The sequence below is a fragment of the Dreissena polymorpha genome, chromosome 16 (assembly GCF_020536995.1).
Source record: "Dreissena polymorpha isolate Duluth1 chromosome 16, UMN_Dpol_1.0, whole genome shotgun sequence".
Lineage (NCBI taxonomy): Eukaryota > Metazoa > Mollusca > Bivalvia > Myida > Dreissenidae > Dreissena > Dreissena polymorpha.
Genome location: NC_068370.1, coordinates 26,393,465 through 26,418,284, shown reverse-complemented (window position 1 = coordinate 26,418,284; position 24,820 = coordinate 26,393,465). Strand labels below are relative to the sequence as shown.

At 34.2% G+C, this 24,820-nt stretch overlaps 1 long non-coding RNA gene across 1 annotated transcript; it reads right to left on the bottom strand.

Moving 5' to 3' along the window:
- Window positions 1-1,478: 1,478 nt before the first annotated feature.
- On the bottom strand, window positions 1,479-10,352 carry LOC127862433 (uncharacterized). Its single transcript, XR_008040612.1, has 2 exons — window positions 10,301-10,352; window positions 1,479-4,761 (listed from the first exon to the last, which is right to left on the bottom strand). It is a non-coding gene; the product is annotated as an uncharacterized LOC127862433 (long non-coding RNA).
- Between the last annotated feature and the right edge of the window lie 14,468 nt (window positions 10,353-24,820).

Here is a 24,820-nt window from a genome sequence, read left to right as displayed (position 1 = left end):
ATGTGTTATTCTTCGGGTTAAATTTAAATAAATATAACCTACTTTTTAACATACATAAGTCAAAGTGTCAAAATTACAGTAAAGTGGAAACAATAGAAGCTGATTTATGTTAAATCCGGATAATGTTAATTTGCATGTATTTAATGTGAATTTGTTTAAAGGCCGCTGTCATTTATAACGGCAAGCTTGCAACGGCTGAGTGCTCTGTTTCGGTATCAGCTGTGTAATTAATGCCCTCCGCTGAAGTTGAATGGTGCCAAAATACCCCCCTGCTGACAGTCTGATGTTTAACACCCCATAGTACTTTGGACCTTGTGTGATCACAGCATGGCGACACTAAACAGTACATAGCTACTGTTAAAGTGAACTCGATTCATTGATCAATAAGCTAAAAAAAATATGTCATATATGATTTCAGAGTGTTATGGTGACCAATTCACTGAGTGTAATACCACGTGAAGAGATCTTAGATTCATTAAATGATATCTTTAAATATCGAACATTTTTTTCGCAAATATATTACAAAGAGTATGATTGACCTTATTAAAGAAACGATTACATCATTGCCTGTATTCGCAATATTTAATTATGAAATTCCTGAAAATGATTTTGATTGTAAAGATTAGTTTAAATAGCACTTCTCCCATTTAGTGCCAACAAACCTCCTTGTTGAAGTTGTGTGTAAGACTTAAAATCCAGCTTTATTACTCCATTTACGGAGCATTATATTGTACTTGTTAGTAAATCGTCTATCATTTATTTTGGTTTCAATCATATCTGGGGTTGTGTTAATTATGTCATAAATCAACTGCATATGAAATACAAACAAAAGACCTTAATTGGATATGTATGTCATTCAAACAAAAGGAGATGGAAAATGTTCTCTCAACATGTGCGAATATTTGTATGACACATCTGCGAATAACTGTATAGTTCGTGCATACGGATTAGTTGAGACCCTCATTTCAATGTGACGTAAAGAACATCATCATCATCATCATCATCATCATCATCATCATCATCATCATCATCATCATCATAAACATCATCATCATCATCGTCATCGTCGTCGTCGTTGTCGTCGTAGTCATCATCATCATCATCATCATCATCATCATCATCATCATCCATCATCATCATCATCATCATCATCATCATCACCATCATCACCACCATCATCATCATCATCATCATCATCAACATCACCATCATCATCATCATCATCATCATCATCATCATTATCATCACCATCTTCATCGTCGTCGTCGTCGTCGTCGTAGTCATCATCGTGCTCATCGACATCTTCCTCATCAACATCGCCCTATTTGTAGCATGATGTTCATGGTCTTAAAATGTTTCTATTGCTCTTGAGAGACAAAATAGAAGCACTATATATCTTTCATTGTTTTCCCCCAACATATTTTGTTTCTATAACAACCAAAAATTGGAAGTATCAAAGGAACAACAACAAAATCAGCTCACTGTCTTTATTTATTTATTAATTTATTATAATTTAACAATTATTGTCATTTAACCATCATTCACTCATTTATGGTTACATCGGTCCTGTACCGTAACGTTTATCTAGACATAGTGTTTTAATTAAAGGGGCCTTTTCACAGATTTTGGCATTTTTTAACTTATTCATTAAATGCTTTATATCGATAAATGTAAACATTGGATCGTAAAAGCTCCAGTAAAAAATCAAGAATAAAATTAAAAAAAGGAAAAGAACATTGCACGGACCAGGTTTCGAACCAGTGACCCCTGCAGTCCTGCCAGAGTCCTGAAGTAAAAACGCTTTAGCCTACTGAGCTATTCCGCCGTGTACATATATAATATATGACGTATTTTATACGTTATATAAGCAATCTTCGTAGTTTCACAAAATTTAACGACAAAAACAGAACTCTCCAAATTATTCAATCGTTTCGCGTTGCAACGCTTTATAATTTTTAGGTTTTAAAATCGTCAAAAGATGCATATAATGGCTATATTAGACCATGGTAAATGTTCAGTATTACTGTTTCCTCACAAATATCATAACTATAACGAAAATTTGCGAATCTGAAACAACTTTTTTTAATTTTGTCAATTTACCAAAGCGTGAAAAGATCCCTTTAAAATCTGTCCTTAGTATAAATAATTTTGATTTGCTTTAACAAGGAAAGATGATCGATATTATATTACATAGAACATATTAACAAATATCACTTATTGATTCTAATCAGAAAACATATCTTATATCACACAATAATGCTAAAGTCAAACTTAAACGTAAAGGAAAAAAATACAGTCCTATTATGTTCAAAGCGTCGTCAAAGCGTGAACAATTAAGCCAGGACGTGTGTTGCCTTTAATATACATTAACAATTACGTCAAGTGCCAGATTTTCATAGTTTTGAAAATTGCAATAGCATTATATACATACAAAACTATCATGTTTACACAAACCTAAAAGTACTGTACTATAAATACAAATTTATTTTGGTTTCCCTCCCCGAGATTCGAAGCCGGGTTATATTGGAGCAAAATCTAAATTGCGGTTAATTTACTTTACAAAGAATAAGTTTGATCATAATTGTATCACAAGTAATTTTTGTTCTTACTACTTTTACGTTTATCAAATATGTGAGCCATAAATTGAGCTTTCACATAAACACAATCGTAAACGTATATACTATTAACGACATAATGACAAAACTCACAAATACGACTTGCTTTTAAAAATATTTTGGCGGATTCATTTATGTTTACCTTTTTTTTTCGTGCAAGCATGCATTAACATTTCTACCCGATTCGACATAGACCCTATGAGTTTTTAATTTTGTAAAAAGAAAAAATACAACCCAGCAACGATAATCCATACACACTTTGTTTGATACCACCTTCTTCATAACTTAGCGTACTGCAAAGTAATATATTCAATGATTATTTGTGATAACAATTAAAGATATGTATCATGTATGATTCACGAATAAAGAAGCCTTAAACAGTTAAACATATTCATACAATTAATCATACATGCGCATTTTTTCTCATATATTTAAATTTTAAGTAGGCATAAAATTTACATATTTCCTCAACATATATACCAACAGTCGTCAAAATACATACACATCTCGTATTAGCTTATCAGTCTTCTAAGGGTATGCTTTTGCACTTAACGATCGGACATACCAACCGACAGAAATGTATTTGACAATGTTCTGTTCATAATTAAAAACCGACCCATTATCCCTTCAAAATCAAAATATACAGCTTTAGATGATAAACGTTTTTTTGTATTCGGTTCTCGCTTATGAAATTCAGAATTGAAAGTCTAAGTGAAAAAATAAAATCAAACACATATTAAATAATACTTTGTAACTGTGTAATGCTCTCTTTGATTTGTATCATATTTACAGTAAGACATGTTGATATTTTCGTATCATGATAATTTGCAAACCTAACATTGTTATATGTATTCCGTTTATTTTTCGTTATGTTATTTGATGTACGTATGGTACTGTTCTATATCTTGAACAAAGCGAAACGTCGTGAAAACAAATCCTGACAAGCGTATATTAATAATTATTAAAAAATCAGGCATACAATGAAATACAAAATGTATTTCGACCAACGCACGTGCGTTTAATAACGGAACATGCATCAAGAGCAAAATAGGAGGGTGCTGTTTTTATGTTGCCCCCTTTAAGAAGTCATAACTTCATAAATTGTGCAGTGAATGAACTGGGTCTTATTAAATGACAAAATGGTTTTCCTTTTTGGAAATGCACAGAACATGCATTGTTTTTAAACAAGAGTGCCTGAAAGGCCCAAAGTTGCTTACCTGAAATAACAAGATATAATTGGGACAAATCTTCTGACCAAGTTTCATGAACATCAGAAAATAAATGTGGCCTCTAGAGTGTTATCAAGGTTTTACCATAGCCATATAAGGAAAAATGCCCCGCCCCCTGGCAGCCATGTTTTTCAACCAACCAGCATCATTTTTGTAATTCTTCTAAGATATTATCAGGATGAATCTTCTGACCAAGTTCAGACTTCTGACTATATAAAATGTGGCCTCTAGAGTGTAAACAAGATTTTACTATAGCCATATAAGGAAAAATGCCCCGCCCCTTGGCAGCCCTGTTTTTCAAGCAATTGTAACCATTTTCGAACTCATCCAAGATATTATTGAGACCAATTTTCTGACCAAATGTCATGAAAATTGGACAATAAATGTGGCCTCTAGAGTGTTAACAAGGCAAATGCTGACGCCGCACAACGGACGACGCACTACAGACAAAAGGCGACCACAAAAGCTCACCATGAGCACATTGTGCTCAGGTGAGCTAAAAAAAAGCTGAATCGTGACCTACACCCTAACTACCTGTAGCCGATAGAGTACTCAAACAGTGTCAATAACAGAGAAGTGAATGAACCAAACACAGCTCTCGTTGGACAACCTTACAATTGGACGATTATTCTGCCTTGGGCTTGGCCTTAAATTATGTACATACTCGTATTTACTTCAAATCATCATTTCTTAAATAGTTGCAGTTCTGGTGCTTCACATGAAACCATTGTGTAATTAAATCAATAAAATTATTATTCTCTCGTATTTCTGTTTAATTTTCCCCCGCTATAGGCGGAGGGATATTGTTTTGGCCTTGTCCGTCCGTCCATCCTTCCATCTTTTGGTCCGTTCGTCTTTCCATCTGTCCGTCACTTTTGTGTCTGGAGCCATATCTTGGAAGTGCTTTGGCAGATTTCCTTGAAACTTGGTATGAGTATATATATGGATAAGAGGATGATACACGCTAAATGGCAATGTACAACATCTGTTAATAACAGAGTTATGGTCCTTTGTATCTTAAAAAAATGCTTTTGTAGTGTCAAATAAAACACTTTTGTGTCCTTAAGCATATTGGCGGTGGATATCAATTCAACGAATTTGCTTGTTTGAACAGGAATGCTATGAAGTCAATGTTTATTTACACATGTTTGTACGATGGTCAATTGTTTGGTGAACATCGGATGAAAACAACTTGAATTGGAGAGCGGACACTAATAACGGACGGATCGAAAGACAGACAGACCGACCAACCGACAAGCTCACTCCTATATACCCCCCTAAACTTTGTTTTTGGGGGTATAATAAAAGCAAAAAAATCACTGCCAGATTTAGTCACATTTTGTGTTTTATGTTATAATGTTCTGTTGTTTATTTTTCTGTTAGGCAAATGGTCATTTGCCTTAAATAAGGGATTTTTTGTTGATAATAAGGTGTTCTCTCCTGATAATGTTTTGGGAGTTTCTTAATTTTATATCAGTGAATTTTCCCCCAATTTTTTACAGCCGAACACAGGCTGTTTCCCCTAGCAAAATACAAGTTTCCTAAAACAGATTTCTCCCCTAGCATTTAGATGTTTTCATTAAATTCATTCCAAATACCCACTTTTTTATAATCACAAACGCTTTATTCAATCAGCTTTTGGATGCGAATATATGATGGTTCACCATATAAATGAAATTCATATTGATCTATACCTTATTAATATCTTTTCTGTTGATTATCAGCTAAAAATTTTCCTTTTGAGAGCCACAGGTTGTTTTGAAAATAAAACAAGAACTTCACAGTTGCAGACATATTCTCAGCCAACAGGGCCTTGGCATCGAATAATTTGATTCAGGACAAAACAACCCAATACAGGTCATTACAATTCAGTGCAAGTCATTTTAAAAAGTGTTGGAATCGGATCTAAAACTCATATTTCAGAACTCCAGATAAGGGTCGTATTTTCGTAATTACGAATTATTTTCAAGTCCGTTACGTATTTATTTTAAAATCTTGGCGTACCATTAAGAATTACAAAATCAAGTTACGAATATTATTTTTACATCGGTTCGTATAAATTTTTATTGAGTTCTTTTTGCGTAATAAAGATCTTTTCGGTGCTTATATTGAATGGTTATCGGGTTTGTTTTGCAAAGCTATTTTTTCCAATAAAAGCGGCGTGCACAGTCTATCTGTCAAAAAACAATGGCAGCGCCCAGAGAGAGTCCTAAAAACTGCAAAGCGTGCAAAAACACGCTTTTAACATATTGTTTGCAAAGTTAGCTGAAGTTGAATGTTAAGAAAGACATTATAGAAAAGATCTTAAACGATGCTGTATGTTCAGTTGCCGACACAGTCGGAAAAGCTATAAAAAAACGCGACAAGACGGGTGATAACTTAAAACAAACAAGAGGGCCTGAAAGGCCCAAAGTCGCTCACCTGAGATAACAAGATATTATTGGGACAAATCTCCTGACCAAGTTTCATGAAGATCGGAAAATAAATGTGGCCTCTAGAGAGTTAACAAGATTTTACTATAGCCATATATAGCCATAAGGAAAAATGCCCCGCCCCTTGGCATCCATGTTTTTCAAGCAAACGTTGCCATTTTCAAACTCATCCAAGATATCATTGAAACCAATCTTCTGATTAAATTTCATGAAGATTGGACAATAAATGTGGCCTCTAGAGTTTTAACAAGGCTTTACTATTGCCATTTAAAGAAAAATGCCCCGCCCCTTGGCGGCCATGTTTTTCAACCAACCGGCATCATTTTCGAACTCGTCCAAGATATTATTGGGATGAATCTTCTGACCAAGTTTCATGAAGATTGGACAATAAATGTGGCCTCTAGAGAGTTAACAAGATTTTACTTTAGCCATATATAGCCATATAAGGAAAAATGCCCCGCCCCTTGGCAGCCATGTTTTTCAAGCAAACATTACCATTTTCAAACTCATCGAAGATATCATTGGGCCAATCTTCTGACCAAATTTCATGAAGATTGGACAATAAATGTGGCCACTAAAGATTTAACAAGGCAGATGTTGACGCCGCACAACGGACAAAAAGCGATCACAAAAGCTCATTGTGCTCAGGTGAGCTAAAAATTGTACAATGTATAGACATTCGCCCTTTGTGACCTTGACCTTGGAGGTAGGGACCTGGCTTTATATCGCGACACATCTTCTAATGATGGGAAAAATTTGTACCAAGTTTAATTAAATTTGCTTAAACAAGAGGGCCTGAAAGGCCCAAAGTCGCTCACCTGAGATTCAAAGGAACTGACCTGTTCTGTGCAGCCCAAGATGTCATTAGAACAAAATGTTCTTACCAACTTTCATGACTAGTGAACACCCTGGCTGCCTCGTTTTTCAACAGACCAGAACCATTTTCATACACATCCAAGATATCATTTAAACAAATATACAGACAAAATTTCATGAAGATTCATAAGTCCATATAAGGAAAAATGCCCCACCCACTGGTGACCATGTTTTTCAAGCAACTTGAACCATTTTCGAACTTGTCCAAAATATCATTGGGACAAAACTTCTGACATATTTTTATGATGATCGTACAATAAATATGGCTTCTAGAGTGTTAACAATGTTTAACTATAGCTATATAAGGAAAAATGCCACGCCCCCTTGGCGGCCATGTTTTTCCACCAACCGGAACCATTTTCAAACTCATCCAAGATATCATTGGGACAAATCATTTGACCAAGTTTCATGATGATCGGACAATAAATGTGGCCTCTAGAGTGTAAACAAGGATTTTCTACAGCATGATATATAGCCATATTAGGAAAAATGCCCCGCCCCCTGGTGGCCATATTTTTTAAGCAACCGAATCTATTTTCGAACTCATCCAAGATATCATTAGGACAAATCTTCTGAACAAGTTTCATTAAGATCGGAAAATAAATGTGGCCTCTAGAATGTTAACAAGGTTTTACTATAGCCATATAAGGACAAATGCCCCGCCCCCTTGCGGCCATGTTTTTCAACCAATCTGCATCATTTTTGAACTCGTCCAAGCTATTATTGTGATGAATCTTCTGACCAAGTTTCATGAAGATCGGACAATAAATAAGGCCTCTAGAGTGTTAACAAGATTTTACTATAGCCATATTAGGAAAAATGCCCCGCCCCTTGGCAACCATGTTTTTCAAGCCAACTTAACGATTTTTGAACACATTCAAGATATCATTGCGACCAATCTTCTGACCAAATTTCATTAAGAATGGACAATAAATGTGGCTTCTATAGTGTTTACAAGGTTTTACTATAGCCATATATGGCCATATAAGGAAAAATGCCCCGCCCCTTGGCAGCCTGCCATGTTTTTCAGGCAAACGTAAGTTAACCATTTTCAAACTCATCCAAGATATCATACAGACCAATCTTCTGACCAAATTTCATGAAGATTGGACAATAAATGTGGCCTCTAGAGTGTTAACAAGGTTTTACCATAGCCATATAAGGAAAACTGCCCCGCCCCCTGGTGGCCATGTTTTTTCACCGATCTGGACCATTTTCGAACTCGTCCGAGATATCAATGCAACCAATGTTTTGATCAAGTTTCATGATGATTGGGCAAAAATTGTGACTTCTAGAGTGTTCATAAGGTTTCTCTATAGCCATATAAGAAATACTGCCCTGCCCCCTGGCAGCCATGTTTTTTTTTAATGGGCCGGAACCATTTTTGAACTCAACCAACATATCATTACGACAAACATTTTGACAAAGTTACATGAAGATTGGGCATCAAATGTGACTTCTACAGTGTTCACAAGGTTTTTCTTTTTTTTTGACCTAGTGACCTAGTTTTTGACCCAGCAAGACCCAGTTTAAAACTCAGTCGAGGTATCAATGGGAGAAATGTTCTGACCAAATTTCATGAAGATCAGACAATAAATGTGGCCTCTAGAGTGTTCACAAGGCAAAATGTTGATGATGGACGACGCACGACGGACAAAAGCTAAAAATAACAAAATAATGCTCTTGACATAAATAAGTGTAGAACATTATGGACATTTGACATATAAGTGTGACCTTTACCTTGGAGGCAGGAAACCCTTTAAGCAAGACACATTGAATAATGGTGCCGAATGTTTGTGCCAAGTTAAATGAAATTCACCTAATAAATGACAACATCATGTTCTGGACACGAACTGGATGGAAACATTGTACCATATAAAGACGCTTTACCTAAGTGTGACCTTCACCTTGGAGGTAGTGTCTGGTTGTTTAGCGCGATACACCATCTAACAATGGGGAACATTCGCAGCAAGTTTAATGAAATTGGCTTAATATTAATAAATGAAGTTATGCTATGGACATGAACTGGATGGAAACATTTGACCGCATAGACATTTGACCTATAAGTGTAACCTTGACCTTGGATGTGGCCAGGGACCTGGTAATTAAGTGTGACACATAATCTAATGATGGGGAACATTTGTAGCAAGTTTAATAAAATTGGCTTTATAAATGATGAAGTTATGCTCCGGACACAATTGGAACGGACGGATGGCTGCGATTCACATATCCTTGTTGGTGGGGGATATAAAAAGCAGTGTATTATGGGACTGCATGGGTTTTTCACCAAAATTTGTGAAGATGCCCTAGCCTGGTCATTTTGTGAAAAGGCTGTGGGTCATTTAATCGAAAATGTGAAATTTTAGAAACAATATAAACACAGTTGTGAAATAGTTACTCACAGCTATTGACACTCCGTATGCACCCATACAAGCTCAGAGCATTCAAAAAGAACTAGTAATGTAGCCAGATAGGGAACGACTCGCCCCATATAAACTCGCCCCTTATTATATAAGGATTCGCCCCACATATATAACTACTCGCCCAAGCATAACTTATATGGTAGGATTTTTTGTGATTTGTAAATAGCCTAGTTTCTTTGATTAAATTTGTTTGTGTTTATGCTTTATTTTGATTTTATTGTGTTTACAGTAGAGTAGATAAAAACGAAACATTAAAATAGTGGGTGGGGTATGGAAAAATATCTAAAGATTTGGCAAATTAGAAGTTTGATGAAATTTGTTAAAATGCTTTTCTTAAAAAACAAAGGACGAAAGGCTAGAGTAGAGGACGAAACATGAAACAAGAGAAACATTGACAAATGAATATATCGATACGATACTCTGGTAAAGAAATCCCGGTCTTAAAGTACAATCGTTGCTAACCATACTAGGGTACACCAGCAGTTTTCATTTCAGTTTGGTTTGAGTAAAAAGTATTGTGTAGATCGACCTAGCGAAAGTAGGTCAGTCGAAAATAATAACGCCTTAAATCCAAAATAGACGTCTATAGCACAATCAGATTCCTTGAAACAATATTTCAGTGAAAGCAATCGTTATTGTCTTCAGTCGCTAAATAGTCTACTAATAAACATGCAGATACGCCAAAACTTAATCGTGATGATATAGAAATTTAGAACGTAGCCTACCGTCGGTACTGCAACAGAACTGGATGCCTCCATCTTTGTTGCCGTAAAGAGTGCTTTTGATTGATTGGTCGAAATAATTCAGGCCAACCGTGATCTTTTCACTCTGGATCAGCAGACGATTTATTTCATAAATCAATCTCTGGGTTAATGGTCGCCATGTTTCGAACTACTTTCAAAAGTACAACAACAACAATAACAGTAGAAGACAATTTTAATTGCGAAAAGTTGAAAAATTGAGTACATGTGTCACGGTTGTTGAGTGAAATAGTGTTATTTTCAACTGTGTATGAAGCATGTGAACTGGTAGTTGAATAACCGAATTGTTGGTGGAAATGGAATTTAGAAATATATCTAATAATTCATCATCGTGTAGAATAATCATCAGCATCATTTCTGTGGAACATTGCACTATTCAAAAAACAAGTGTTTCATGGATATGGTGCTTTTGACATAGTTCACTAACCATCAAGACTGAAATGATTCATGCACACAGGTAAAGTAAATAATTGAATTTGTGCAGAATGTTTATTTTTTACAAATTATTATTTAATTTGACAAGTTCTGGCTACCATAACTTTAAATGTCGCTTTTTATGATTTTTGACTGGCGCGACTTTACAGGTCTGTCAATACTATATAAACTGTACGCTGAAGTTTCTTTAGCTATAATTTGACCAATTTATTTTAGATTGATAAATGCACTGAAACTCAAAGTCTAAAGCTTAGTAAGACACTTAAGCCAGTTTTCTGAGAAGAAACAATACTTGTTCAGAGTATAGCAGGCTCATGCGGCCTCTGCCCTGGTTTATTTATTTGGCCTCGGTCTTTAACCTGGGTCGCTTTGATTTCAGGTGTTTAGCCCCCATATCAACAAGGCTCTCGACCCTATATGTAGTTATTCATATTGTTTAAAGATTTTGAGAACCCTCACTCGGTGCCAGTGGGGATAAAACAGGGACCTTCTTATAGCTAGATGAATGCATAAAATATGCCAGCAACACTTTATAATCAATAACTTTATAATTGATGATTCTGTTCTTTTAACTACATTACTAATTTACCAAAACAATGTGAAACACATTTTTATGCACCCAAAGGAGGGCATATAGTGATCGCATTGTCCGTCTGTCTATCCGTCACACTTTGCATTTAGGTTTCGAAAAAATGCTCATAACTTCTATGTCGCTTCAGATGTAACATTCATATTTGGTATGCATGTGTATATGGACAAGGCCTTCCCATACACACACAAATTTCGACCCCTTTGACCTTGAACTTAGGGTCGGCTTTTAGGTTTTGAAAAATGCTCATAACTTCTATTAAAGCGTTTATCGGGGGCGTATGTCATCCTACGGAGACAGCTCTTGATTTTGCTACTGTCCTCTGCACAAACCATGATATATCTGCATATATGCATCCAACCAAATCAGTAAAACTATTTGTCACTTAATTACAGTAAACTTATTGCATGTTAATTTTTCAATATATATATACATGTATATATAATTATATATAACAGATCTTGAAAAACACTCACATCAAACTTCAAATTGTTTTAGTAAATTATAGGCTTTAATTGGTATTGTGACATTGACACCACTCATGCATGCGACTATACAATTATACAACTATGGAGCACATTATTTATGAGAAATTCCAATACATCAACATATCGTCTCAGATTTAAGGCAGATAATCTAGTGCTTTTTTGCTGCCATTTTTACTATTACACATTTTTTCATTTTATGTTATGATGCATTGATCTTGTTTCTAAATTAACCAACCAATCATGTTAAACTTTTGAAGAAAGATGTTTTCTGATAAATATAGGAAATATAATCACTACAAAGTGAACAAAATTCATTTGAATACTTTGACCAACAAAGATTTGCCAAAGAGCAATTCAGATCATGATTTAAATTAAATACAAGTAATATGAAAGTCTGCCTATTGGATCCCAGTAAAGACTTATTTGTCAAATCTGCACATTAATTTTCCCTTAGCCATGTAGAATTGGGGACTAAATACCATCAAGTCATGTAAAAAGGAGCAGGGTATAGCACGCTGCTATTGATCTCTTGAGCTTTCACATGAATTTTACGGGTAATTTTCATACAACAAATGATATTATGTAGTGTAATGATAAAGCATTATGAGCACAAATTATATCTCTTACTAGTGGTGCAAAAATCATTTAAGTGTCACATTTCAAAAGAAAATTTATATAAAAAGGTATTATTAATTGTTAAAACGTTATAAAAGGTTATTTCAATTCACTAAAGCATTTAATTACAAGAACAAGTGCATTTTATGTCCATTACAATACATGTAACAGTATTGGCATTGTATTTATCTGCATTTGATGTGCATTTAATACACTTAAAAATGCAGACAAGACACACTTCTAACAGAAACAAATGTAATTTTTCTGCATTTTTCCAGCATTAATACTCTTCAAGTGTATTTTTTATCATCCCAAATACACTTTACCAAGAAAAAGGTATGTTAAAATGCATTTTTAGTTTGTTTTAAGTATATTTTCAAATGCATTAAGACACTCTTTTCTTTTGCAAAAAATGTTGAACAAAAACTTGAAAATATTTAATATACTAAAGTGTAGTAATAATTAAAGTTTTGTATGAGCATCAAAAACAGTGTCAAATTCATACCAGTGCCTATTTAGTAGCAGTAGGCTTTATATGGTCTACTTGTGGTAGAAATAATGCATTTTGTATAATACAACATACATAAATTAAAAAATATAGCTGCCCATACAGTTCAATACAATGTTCAATTAACTACACTATGCGAAGTTGAAATATGACATCAAGCTTGGAATAATCTTTTCAATAATGAATAATATGCTGTTTTAATTTATAAGTGAAATAGACACTTGCATATAAAAACTGATTTTAAATCAAAACTAAATGTTTAATTTGATTTTTAGCTCCACTGGCCAAAGGTCCTGAGTCCATCGTGCATCCATGCATAAACTTTTCCTTTAAACATCTTCTCCTAAACTACTGGTCCAATTCTGATGAAATTTCTTAGGAATGTTCCTGGGGTGTACCTCTTTCAAATTTGTTCAAATTATGCCCCTGGGGTCAAATTTGACTCTGCCCTGGGGGTCACAAAACTGAAAATTTGCTTAAATACAATGTAAGGCCTATTTTGTGAAAACTTTCAAAATCTCCCGTCCATAACCATTGGGCCTAGGGCTATCAAATTTGGTATGTAGAGACATCTAATAGTCCTCTACCAAATTTGTTCAAATTATACCCCTGGGGTCGAATTTGACCCTGCCCCGGGGGTCACAAAATTGAACATATGCTTATATAGGGTATATTTTGTGAAAACTTTACAAATCTTCTCGTCCATAACCATTGGGCTACCAAATTTGGTATGTAGTGGCATCTTATAGTCCTCTACCAAGTTTGTTCAAATTATGCCCCTGGGGTCAAGTTTGACCCTGCCCCGAGGGTCACAAAATTGAACATATGCTTATATAAGGCCTATTTTGTGAAAACTTCAAAAAATTTCTTGTCAATAACAATCCGGCCTAGAGCTATCAAATTTGGTATATAGTGACATCTAATAGTCCTCTACCAAATTTGTTCAAATTTAATCCCTAGGGTCAAATTTGACCCTGCCCCGGGGGTCACAAAATTGAACATATGCTTATATAATGCCTATTTTGTGATAACTTAAAAAAAAAATCTTGTCCATAACCATTAGGCCTAGGGCTACACAATTTGGTATGTAGTGACATTGTATAGTCCTCTACTTAGTTTGTTCAAATTATGCCCCAGGGGTCAAATTTGACCCTGCCCCGGTGGCCACAAAATCAATTATATGCTTATATAGTGCCTATTTTGTGAAAATTTTAAAACTCTTCTTGTACTTAACCATAAGGCATAGGGCTACCAAATTTGGTATGTAGTGACATGTTATAGTTCTCTACCAAGTTGGTTCAAATTATGCCCCTTTGGTCAAATTTGACCCTGCCCGGGGTCACAAAACTGAACATACGCTTATATGGGGCCTATTTTGTGAAAACTTTAAAAATCTTGTTGTCCATAACCATTGGGCCTAAGGCTACCAAATTTGGTATGTAGTGACATCTATTAAACCTCTACCAAATTTGTTCAAATAATGCCTTTAGGGTCAACTTTGACCCTGCCCCGGGGGGTCACAAAATTGAATAAACGCTTTTAAAGCGCCTATTTTGTGAAATCTTTAAAAATCTTCTTGTCGAAAACCATTTGGACTATGGCTACCAAATTTGGTATGCAGTAACATCTTATAGTCCTCTACCAAGTTTGTTCAAATTATGCCCTTTGGGTCAAATTTGATCCTGACCCGCATGTCACAAAATTGAACATTATATACGCTTATATCTTGCTTATTTTGTGAAAACTTTAAAAATATTCTTGTCCTTAACTCTAGGACCTAGGGCTACCACATTTTGTATGTAGTGAGATATAGTAGTCCTCTACAAAGTTTTCTCAAATTATGCCCCTGGGGTAAAATTTGACCCAGCCCAGAAGGTCACAAAAGTGTACATGTGCTTAAATAGGGCCTATATTTAAGTATTTGCACATGCAGAGAAATTTGTTTCAGCCTTTTTTCAGCAGTGGAGTGATACAGGGCCATCATGGCCCTCTTGTTTAAATACTCAAAAAATGAAACCGTGTTCATGCTTGCATGAACACAGTTTATAAATGCTGTCAGAATTATAAAATATGCAATTACTATAAATACAAATGCCAGGGAAAAGTGCTTTTTGTACTAAAAAATTCGAATGAATATTACAATAATACATTCTGAATACTTTAGTATGTAATTAACAGTTTTTGTCTGAGAAAATCACTAAATTTTATATATTTATTCAAATTCACATAAATCATATTTCAAAAACACATCATTACTTCAAATCCTTTCACACAATACTGAAAAAAATGCACAGTTTCTGATTGTTATTGATTCTTTATTAATTTATACATGTACCATTTTTAGCTCATCTATTTTTTGAAAAAAAAATATGAGCTATTGTCATCACCTTGGCGTCGGCGTTGGCGTTGGCGTTGGCGTTGGCGTTGGCGTCGGCGTCCGGTTAAGTTTTGCGTTTAGGTCCACTTTTCTCAGAAAGTATCAATGCTATTGCATTCAAACTTGGTACACTTACTTACTATCATGAGGGGACTAGGCAGGCAAAGTTAGATAACTCTGGCGTGCATTTTGACAGAATTATGTGCCCTTTTTATACTTAAAAAATTGCAAATTTTGGTTAAGTTTTGCGTTTAGTTCCACTTTTCTCAGTAAGTATCAATGCTATTGCATTCAAACTTGGTACACTTACTTACTATCATGAGGGGACTGGGCAGGCAAAGTTAGATAACTCTGGCATGCATTTTGACAGAATTATGTGCCCTTTTTATACTTAGAAAATTGACAATTTTGGTTAAGTTTTGTGTTTAGGTCCATTTTATTCCTTAAGCATCAAAGCTATTGCTTTCATACTTGCAACACTTACTAACTATCATAAGGGGACTGTGCAGGCAAAGTAATGTAACTCTGACTGGCATTTTGACAGAATTATGTGCCCTTTTTATACTTAGAAAATTGAAAATTTGATTAAGTTTTGTGTTTAGGTCCACTTTATTCCTACAGTATCAAAGCTATTGCTTTCATACTTGCAAGATTTATGAACTATCATAAGGGGACGGTGCAGGCAAAGTTATGTAACTCTGACTGGCATTTGGACGGAATTATGGGCCCTTTATACTTAGAAAATTGAAAATTTGGTTAAGATTTATGTTTTGGTCACTTTACCCCTAAAGTATCATAGATATTGCTTTCATACTTGGAACACTCACAAACTATCATAAGGGTACAGTAAAAGGACAAGTTGCATAACTCTGGTTGTCATTGTTACGGAATTATGGCCCTTTTTTGACTTAGTAACTTTTAATATATGGTTAAATTTTGTGTTTCGATCCACTCGAAGTATCAAGGCTATTGCTTTCAAACTTCAAATACTTACATGCTATCATGAGGTTACTGTACCTGGCAACTTGAATTTTACTTTGACCTTTGAATGACCTTGACTCTCAAGGTCAAATTATTAAATTTTGCTAAAATTGCCATAACTTCTTTATTTATGATTAGATTTGATTGATACTTTGATGAAACTACTCTTACCTGACATACCACAATAGACTTCACCCAAACCATCCCCCGTGCCCTCCCCCCCCTCCCCCCCTCCCCCCCCCCCCCTAATTTTTTTTTTTTTTTTTTTTTTTTTTTATAAGATCATCTCACAAATGACCACCACACCCTCACACTATACCCCCACCCCACCCCCCCACCCCCCCCCCCCCCAAATTTTTTTTTGATTTTTTTTTTTTTTTTTTTTTTTTTTTAAGATCATCTCACAAATTATCACCACACCCTCACACTATACCCCCCCCCCCCCGATTTTTTATTTTTTATTTTTTTTTTCGCTTTTTTGGAAGATAATGTAATAAATGTCCACAACCCCACACTATACACCCCTCTTCACTCCACTCCTCCCTCCTTTGTGATTGAAAATGAGAGTCCCTTCACCTTTAAAAAGAAAATAGATGAGCGGTCTGCACCCGCAAGGCGGTGCTCTTGTTTAATATTGATGCATCCTCAATTGTATAATGCACATCTTAATCTGTTTTAACAATTATAATATAAAGATTAAGGCTGACTCAGTAAAATAATAATCCATGATTTCTGCAGTACTTGCAGACAAGATAGGAATACTGCTGTGATATTATCTATCTATCTAATGGGATATTAATTTGGCTTCAATAGAAAAAAATCAAAGCATACACATGTATAAAATGTGTATGTATATATTAGTTAAACTTAAATTGATTGACCATCGATAAAAAGATATTATAATATATGTATGTATATATATATCCTTGTAAAACTAAAAATTAAATATGTATTTTCTATTACATCATTTAGGACTTTTATTTTCAGACAAAGTAGAGTGAAGCTTAAAACAGTATCCAATTCATTTTTATGGTCAGCCATAATTGTCACAATCAAGTGGTCTTTTTACACTGTAGTTTTCTCACTGACTATGGGTTTGTTCTGAGAATGAGCCACACAAAGTATCGTTGGGGAGATGAGTTGTCAATTTTATGTTTATCAGTCTTTCATAATCCAGTATACCTGTAAAAAGGGAATTTGTAACAAATAATCACACAATATTCACAATTAAAATTGTATGCATTTAGATTTATTTAGTACTGCACATTAATCATTTTCCAAAAATATGTAGCAACATAACATTATATAATGCTGCAATACTAAAGTAATTTACTAATTAAAGGTCGCTGATGTGTAATGGATGTGGTGTCCACCTAATGATCTGGAGGTCACTGGTTTGATCCCCAGTGTGGGAGCATTCTTAAGAAATCTCCAAGAAACACCCAAGTACTGGTTCTAGGCCCAGGAAACGAACTCAAGAGCATTTCACATACATGTACGTAGTTAGTACTTTAAATTTAATCAAACTAAAAATGGGTTAAAACTAACAACTGAAACCCTTATTAATACATTTTATTTTGAATCGAGCAAATGTGCAAATTCATTAAAAATAATGAGTAAAATTTAAAAATTCTACTTTAAAGTAATCATGATAATTTAGATCATTTTCAGAATATTTAATGATGATAATGATACAATTATATATTCCCTAAATGATAAAAATAAAACATGTAATGTTAATTTATGAAAAAAACGTTGTAATTTTATCAATATCATGGTAATTACAACTAGATACAGGCAATTAGATCCGAAACGTGCATTAATTATATTTAACCCATTCATGCCTAGCGTCCTGAAAAAAAGGACATTGCAAAGAGCGTAGACCCAGATGAGACGCCGCATAATGCGGCGTCTCATCTGGGTCTGCGCTGTTTGCTTAAAGAAATTTCTGTAAGAAATATTCTAAATATAGAAATAAATATACCAGACACCCCTACTTTTGGAAATAAATTGATCCAATTTAGAAGGATGGGAGAGTCCACTGGGCATAAATGGCTTAATGAACAACCCAGACATTTGTATTGATTTATGGTCACTATTTGATTAACGTTCTATACATGACCTGTCATAAAAGGTATTTTTTAGCCAGTACTACAATCGGCAATGATAGTCTGTATTGCATACATATTCCAACGTCTATTATCGATTCGCTTCGTCAAACTGAACAAATATTTAATGTTTACATCGCGAAACGTGATGCATCCAGTTTCACTTTCGGTTTGGTTGGTTTTGTAAACACCGTAATTTCATCTTAAAAATTGGATGATAGGGTGATTAAATAATACTGGAAAAGAAAATCACTTGGATAATAGGTCAAAATGCAACACAAATGAACGTTAATAGTGCTCTTAATATCAAAGTTTCGGTAAAAAGTTTGGCGCTAGTTCAACGCGCATGTATACAGCCTCATAACAATAGACTGACAACCTTTTGGGTAGTAAAGTAGTAATACAAGGCAATATGGCGACCGTTAGCCACGAGGCCTATCTTACGGAGGAATCCGAGATAGCCGATGTATCACGATTGTGATCTTTTATTAGTGTTGGCAGTAGCTAATAAATTTTACCGCGGTAGGAAAGGCATCTTTTATTATTAGTAGTAGTAGTCTAAAAAGTCTAATAAGTTTCTACTAGTAGTAGCTAATAAAACAGGATCGGGTGACGATATCTAATGATACGTCACTTGAACACTAACTAAAAAGACGAATGCTTCGGTTATTGTAGGAAAATATGTACGAAATATCTTCGTCCCAATCGGCTCGGGTTGCTAATTTGTATTTGCTGCATTTTATGAAATTCGTCTTCAATTTATATTTTTTCTTGCCTATTTTGTGTTATTGTAGCATATTTTATCAATATATTACAATTAAACACATCTAAAAAATCGTATAATCTCGCTTTAACATCACCTTACATAATAGAATGTTAAAGTTGTATTAGTACTGCAAATATTGAAAGAAGGAACTGGACAAAAGGAGAATAAATAAAAAATGTTTGAATCTTATGGAATTGTTAAGTGAAAGGTGTCTTATATATATTTTCCAATTTGTTCGATTAAGTACAAATACATGTTGCATTTAACAACTAAACTATGATATAACCAAACACCTTATATGAAACCGTTCTGCGCTTCAAATAATTTAATAAAATAATAATAATAATAATAATAATAATAATAATGGGCCTATTTAATAACTAATTAAACAACATATTTAGTGTTCCTGAAAAAGCGCTCAAGATAAAGTTTCTGCTAACAAAATATTTACTTTCCAATGATATTACGCCTATATTTGTTTTTACTTTTAACGTTACGTGTCAAGGGAAATAGCATGCGTCACGCCAATAGAAACTACTTGCACGCGTTGAAACGTTCCGTTTTAGACCCTGGCTGCCTCCTAAAATAAAACCCGAATACCATTATTGAAAAGCTTGTATATCTGGAACTATACGTGTATGATTTGCTGTGTCAAGGATATATATGAGTTACAGAGCTTATTTTATTGATTAGTTCTTCAAGGTGGTAGAGGCCGTGAGCAGGAAAGAGGAAAGCGCCTTCAATCAAGCGTTGGCTTGCGTGATCTGTAAAGTACATACACTTTTCGAAAAATTTACATTGCCTTTTTATACACATCCAGTTCATTTTAACAGTCATTCGAAAAGTGGAAATATGTACAAAAAAACACAAAACAAAAACGTTATTCATAAAATTAATTTATTTGCATTAAATTCATAGTTGTAACTTATATATTATTTTAAATAATGGACTTATATAGCGTTGATTTTTCTATTATTATAATGTAATGGTATTGTAAAGAGTTTCAAATAATTGTAAAATTGTTATAAGCAAATTGTCTATATCATATAAAGGAAAGTTTTAAGGGAGAAAACTGCGCAGAAAAATCTATCACGACTTATCTCCCTAATAACAGCGGAACGCCCCTCGTTTTCCGTTTACCGTTTTATCAATTCAAGAACGGTAAATGGAAGCAGGCACCATGTTTCAAAAGTTGATTTTTGTATAATTAACACTGAAACGTAATATGAATAGGTAAATACGTTTTCGTGTTTTGTTTTGTTATTAGTACTCCGAAAAACGATACAAAGAACTCAATGTTGTTTTTGGTTTTGCTCCGGTTATAAGATAATCGGAGTGTGAATATGGCGTATGGCTTTTAATGTCATGAAGGTGGATTTAAAGGGACATGTTAACAGATTGACAATATTGCGATTTTGATATAAATGTCAAGATACCCTAAAATAATTTTAAGGACGATAAAAACACAACTGAAATAAGAGTATAAGTTTAGTTACACCACTTAATAATAATATGTCCAATTTAAAGGCATTATACAGCTTTCCTCACGCACAACGAAGCAACGTTATTTTCTGTTGTTTATTTGGCCACGCGTAGCTCGCATACATAAAGTAAAATAAATATGTTGTAATAATATATCGAGTATGGCCGAGTTGTTTTATGTTTGATCAATATTAAAATATCTTATTGTAAGACACATTTCTCACAATTAAAAACAAAACGAGTAATAAATCCTTTAATGCATATTTTTTATTAGTACAGACGCTATCGCAAACACCTTGATTCGAACAATTGGCATATAGCATTATCGTTACCACTCGGCGATAACAAATTAAAATTGGAATAAAGGTTTACTGTATATAAGTTATCCAATTATTGCATGTTTTCAAAAACAAAACTTAAAAAAGTTGCATAGTTGTGTGTGCTATATTACACATTATATAGGTTTACAGTTTAACTTAGAGATACTCATTTATAAATTGGCCTTATTTACACTTGTACATTTTGCAAGAACCTGTGAATTAGTGACAACTAGAAGGACATGAAGACTCAAACATTTCAATTTAAATAATAATATTTGAAAACACAATTACTCAGAATACAAAATTCCGCGTACGTCCCTGCTAATATGTTTGTAAAGATAAATAACTTGTAACTAATAGCTGTGATGTACATACACTCTAGAAGATGTGTTTTTCTCTCTTTCTTTTTGTATTTCATGTATGTATTTTTCAACACTCAACTGCATGTAATTGTAAAGTTTACATAATACTTCACTAACTTGTATGCTTTGTCTGTCGTTGACTTCTATTATATTATATATAAATTAAGACATGCGTTGGATGCATTTCATGTTTTCTGTTGACGTTTTCTTGTGTTCGATTGCAAAACATTATTGTTATACATTGTAATTCATTTTGTTTGTGTTCTTGTCTTCAATCTTGAAATAGAATGTCTTGAAAAATAAAAATAAAAGATTAATAACTTGTTGAGATGTCCCCGCTTAATGTAATTTGACACATACACGAGTGTTGTTTAACAGAGATATAGTGAATATTTATCGCAGCAGGTATGTACCTTTAAATCCTCTGGTTAGGCATATAGCCTTTTCCGACATTGTGACATTGACTTGGAGCGAACGCCGTGGTAAATGCATGCACACTGTTGTCTTGATATAAGGTTTAAGTACATTTAGGTCTAAGTCCCATAGTGCTTGATAAAGGTATGAACCTGACAGTCACACAAACAAACCACTATCACTATTGCCATAAATAGAATATGATCAAACGTTAAACGTTAAATATGACAATTACCTTAAGTGAGTATCACGGTTACATCATGAAAAACATTTTGATATTTTGATAACATGCGCATATTTATCTCGAAATCCCTGATAAAAGACAAGGTTATTGGCCGAACACGAACACGTACTTTAATTTCATTTCAAGTGTTAAGTGCAACTTTGATCAGTTTTGTTATTTATTTCTTATTTATTTCGTATTCAAACTCACACACGCGCACACGGACATGGCGGAGATAAACGGGACATGGTGGAGATATACGATCCTTGTTTGGGTAAATATCGCAATAGCTCCGATTATGTAACACAACCTCCCACCAAAAATGGAGGTGTTCACAATCACATACTGATTTTATAATGTTGGTGTAGATTTTCTGTAGCACGAGCAGCGATATTAGATTAGTTTTGCACGACACAAACATGCGACAAATGGAAGGACGAAAAATGAGTTTTATTTTTGCCCTCTCCTCTGAAAGAAAGGGGCACAAGTATTGACATAACATTATTTTCTCCTTTTAAGTTTTGTCTTTACGCCTTACCAAAAAAAGCTTACAAGCTATCAACCCTTATTACCGTTATGCAAAATCAATTCAACCGTTAATATATTCATTACGACGCATACTCTTTGCTCGTGTAAAATCATAGCATATAGACAAAGTCGATGTTGATGGTGCTACATACACTCAACCGTTGTATTCTGAAACGAATAAACATTATTAGAACAACATCATGTTTGTTAAAATGTTCTAATTAATGTCCTGATGTTTGTATAAAAATCAGATAGTATATTCAAGTTAATCGGACATATCAACGATTTTATCAAGATCATGTGACACAATGCTAGATTAGAGTATCACGCCATGTCGATTTGTAAATAAGTGTTCCTAAGTTTTGTTTATTTTATGATCAAACCACATGCAAATCTATTAGAACATTCACATCTTGATAACGACATAGGTATCGGGTTACAGGTGTTCCAAATATACATCAACATCTTGATAAACGAATCATTTTATCTAAATCTACATTCTGAATGCGTAACAAGTACGTGCATGAAAACTGTTCCCCGATTTGCAAACCCGACGAGCTCCTCGAATGAAATATATGTTAAGATTTGTCCGATATTATTTCTTAAATATATCCGAAGTATTATACGTCCTCGCATTGTGAAATGTGATTTCGCTTAGTATTCTGGTTCATTCATATCGTGATTTAAATAATGTGTAGATAAAAAGCGCAAAGTTACGATGCAAGTTTGCAATAAGGCGTTGCTTAAGTTTTATCATCAAGCAGCAATTGTTTGTAATGTTTATTGCAAGTATGTAAAACAGTGACAATTAGATAACATGTCAATAGATTAAATTCGGAACTCACGCGCTGTCGTTTTTTTTCCGATTTCTGAGCGCGCGCGGGAGGTACAAACATTGTTATTAATACCGTAATGACCAGTTACGTCGATATCCGATTTGCTTCCCATTCAGTAGTGGATAATAAGTATTTAAACGACAGCAGTGTTTCTTTTAGAAAATGTCAAAATTCAAGTCTTTTGTTGTTATTACTATTACTATTATTATTAATAATTACACATAAAACATCTAACACTGATATACATGTTTAATACAGGATTAAAGTCTAAATACACTGTTCAGATGTACAGCCGCCTATACGAATAGGTCCAGTAGCTAACATCCTTAAAAGCATAACGAGAGCGCCGATGGCGCTCAAAGCATAGTTGCAAGATACAGGGAAGATGCTGCTGAAGTAAATGTTAAGGTCAAAATATACTAAATAGTTTCCTTATATGTTTCGATATAAAAGCGACAACTTCGAGCGAAAATAAATACAACAGTTTGCACATAGAGACCCCCATAACCATACCTTTTCTTGACGGGCATTCTGAGCTGAATCGATTTAAGCAATAAAAAAGATATGTCATGTTCAAACCAAAAAAGAATTAGACTCAAATAAAAAAAAAATCTAGTGGATTGTAACCTTTTGCAGTGCCATTTTTTACTTTAATCTCCAACTTTATCCTATTTCAGGGATTTAGTAGTGAACACCTATGCTTACCCTCTCAATATCTCCAAACGATAAAACCAGAACAACAGTCTAAAGTGTATAACATGCCTTCGAGGAAAATATGATGATTTGTTTAGAGAGTACAGCCTTCATGACTCGATTATTGAGTATATTGTAACCTTAACGATTGCTGACATCACGAGTCGCCCCCCTTGTTACCAATATGTTCTATTTTTAGAAACGGGAATTCCAAATAGTGACGAATGTGAATGGTTACAAAATGACATAACTATGAAAATAAATACGTAGAATTACATTATTTTACGCATACCATTATGCAACCATCCGTTTTCTTTTCCGACTTAATACATTTACAGATTTCCATTTAATTTTTTACAGACACAACACTCGTACAGAATTCGCGCGAATCCATTAAATCCGATGCCACATTTAAACCGTTAGCTCTACTCGTAACGTTAATTTCTGGCTAAAAGTAAATCATTTTAACTTCAATTAACACATCTCTATTACTTTCAAACTCTACTTCATCAAATCCATAGAAAGGCAGGTCAGAATCCATGTCATAAATCAGAAAACATTTGACCTCTCACAGAACAGTAAACAAAGGAAATAGAAATTAGGTGTGAGGTCACTATCAACAAGAACAGAATTGTTTTACGAACGAAATTTGTTTTAGTTTCTTAGAAGGTTTTTTCACGTAAAACGGTCTTAGAAAAATTCACTAAAAACGGTGTCGGCAATATTCTTGGAAGAAAACGTTAGAAAAACGTTTCCAAA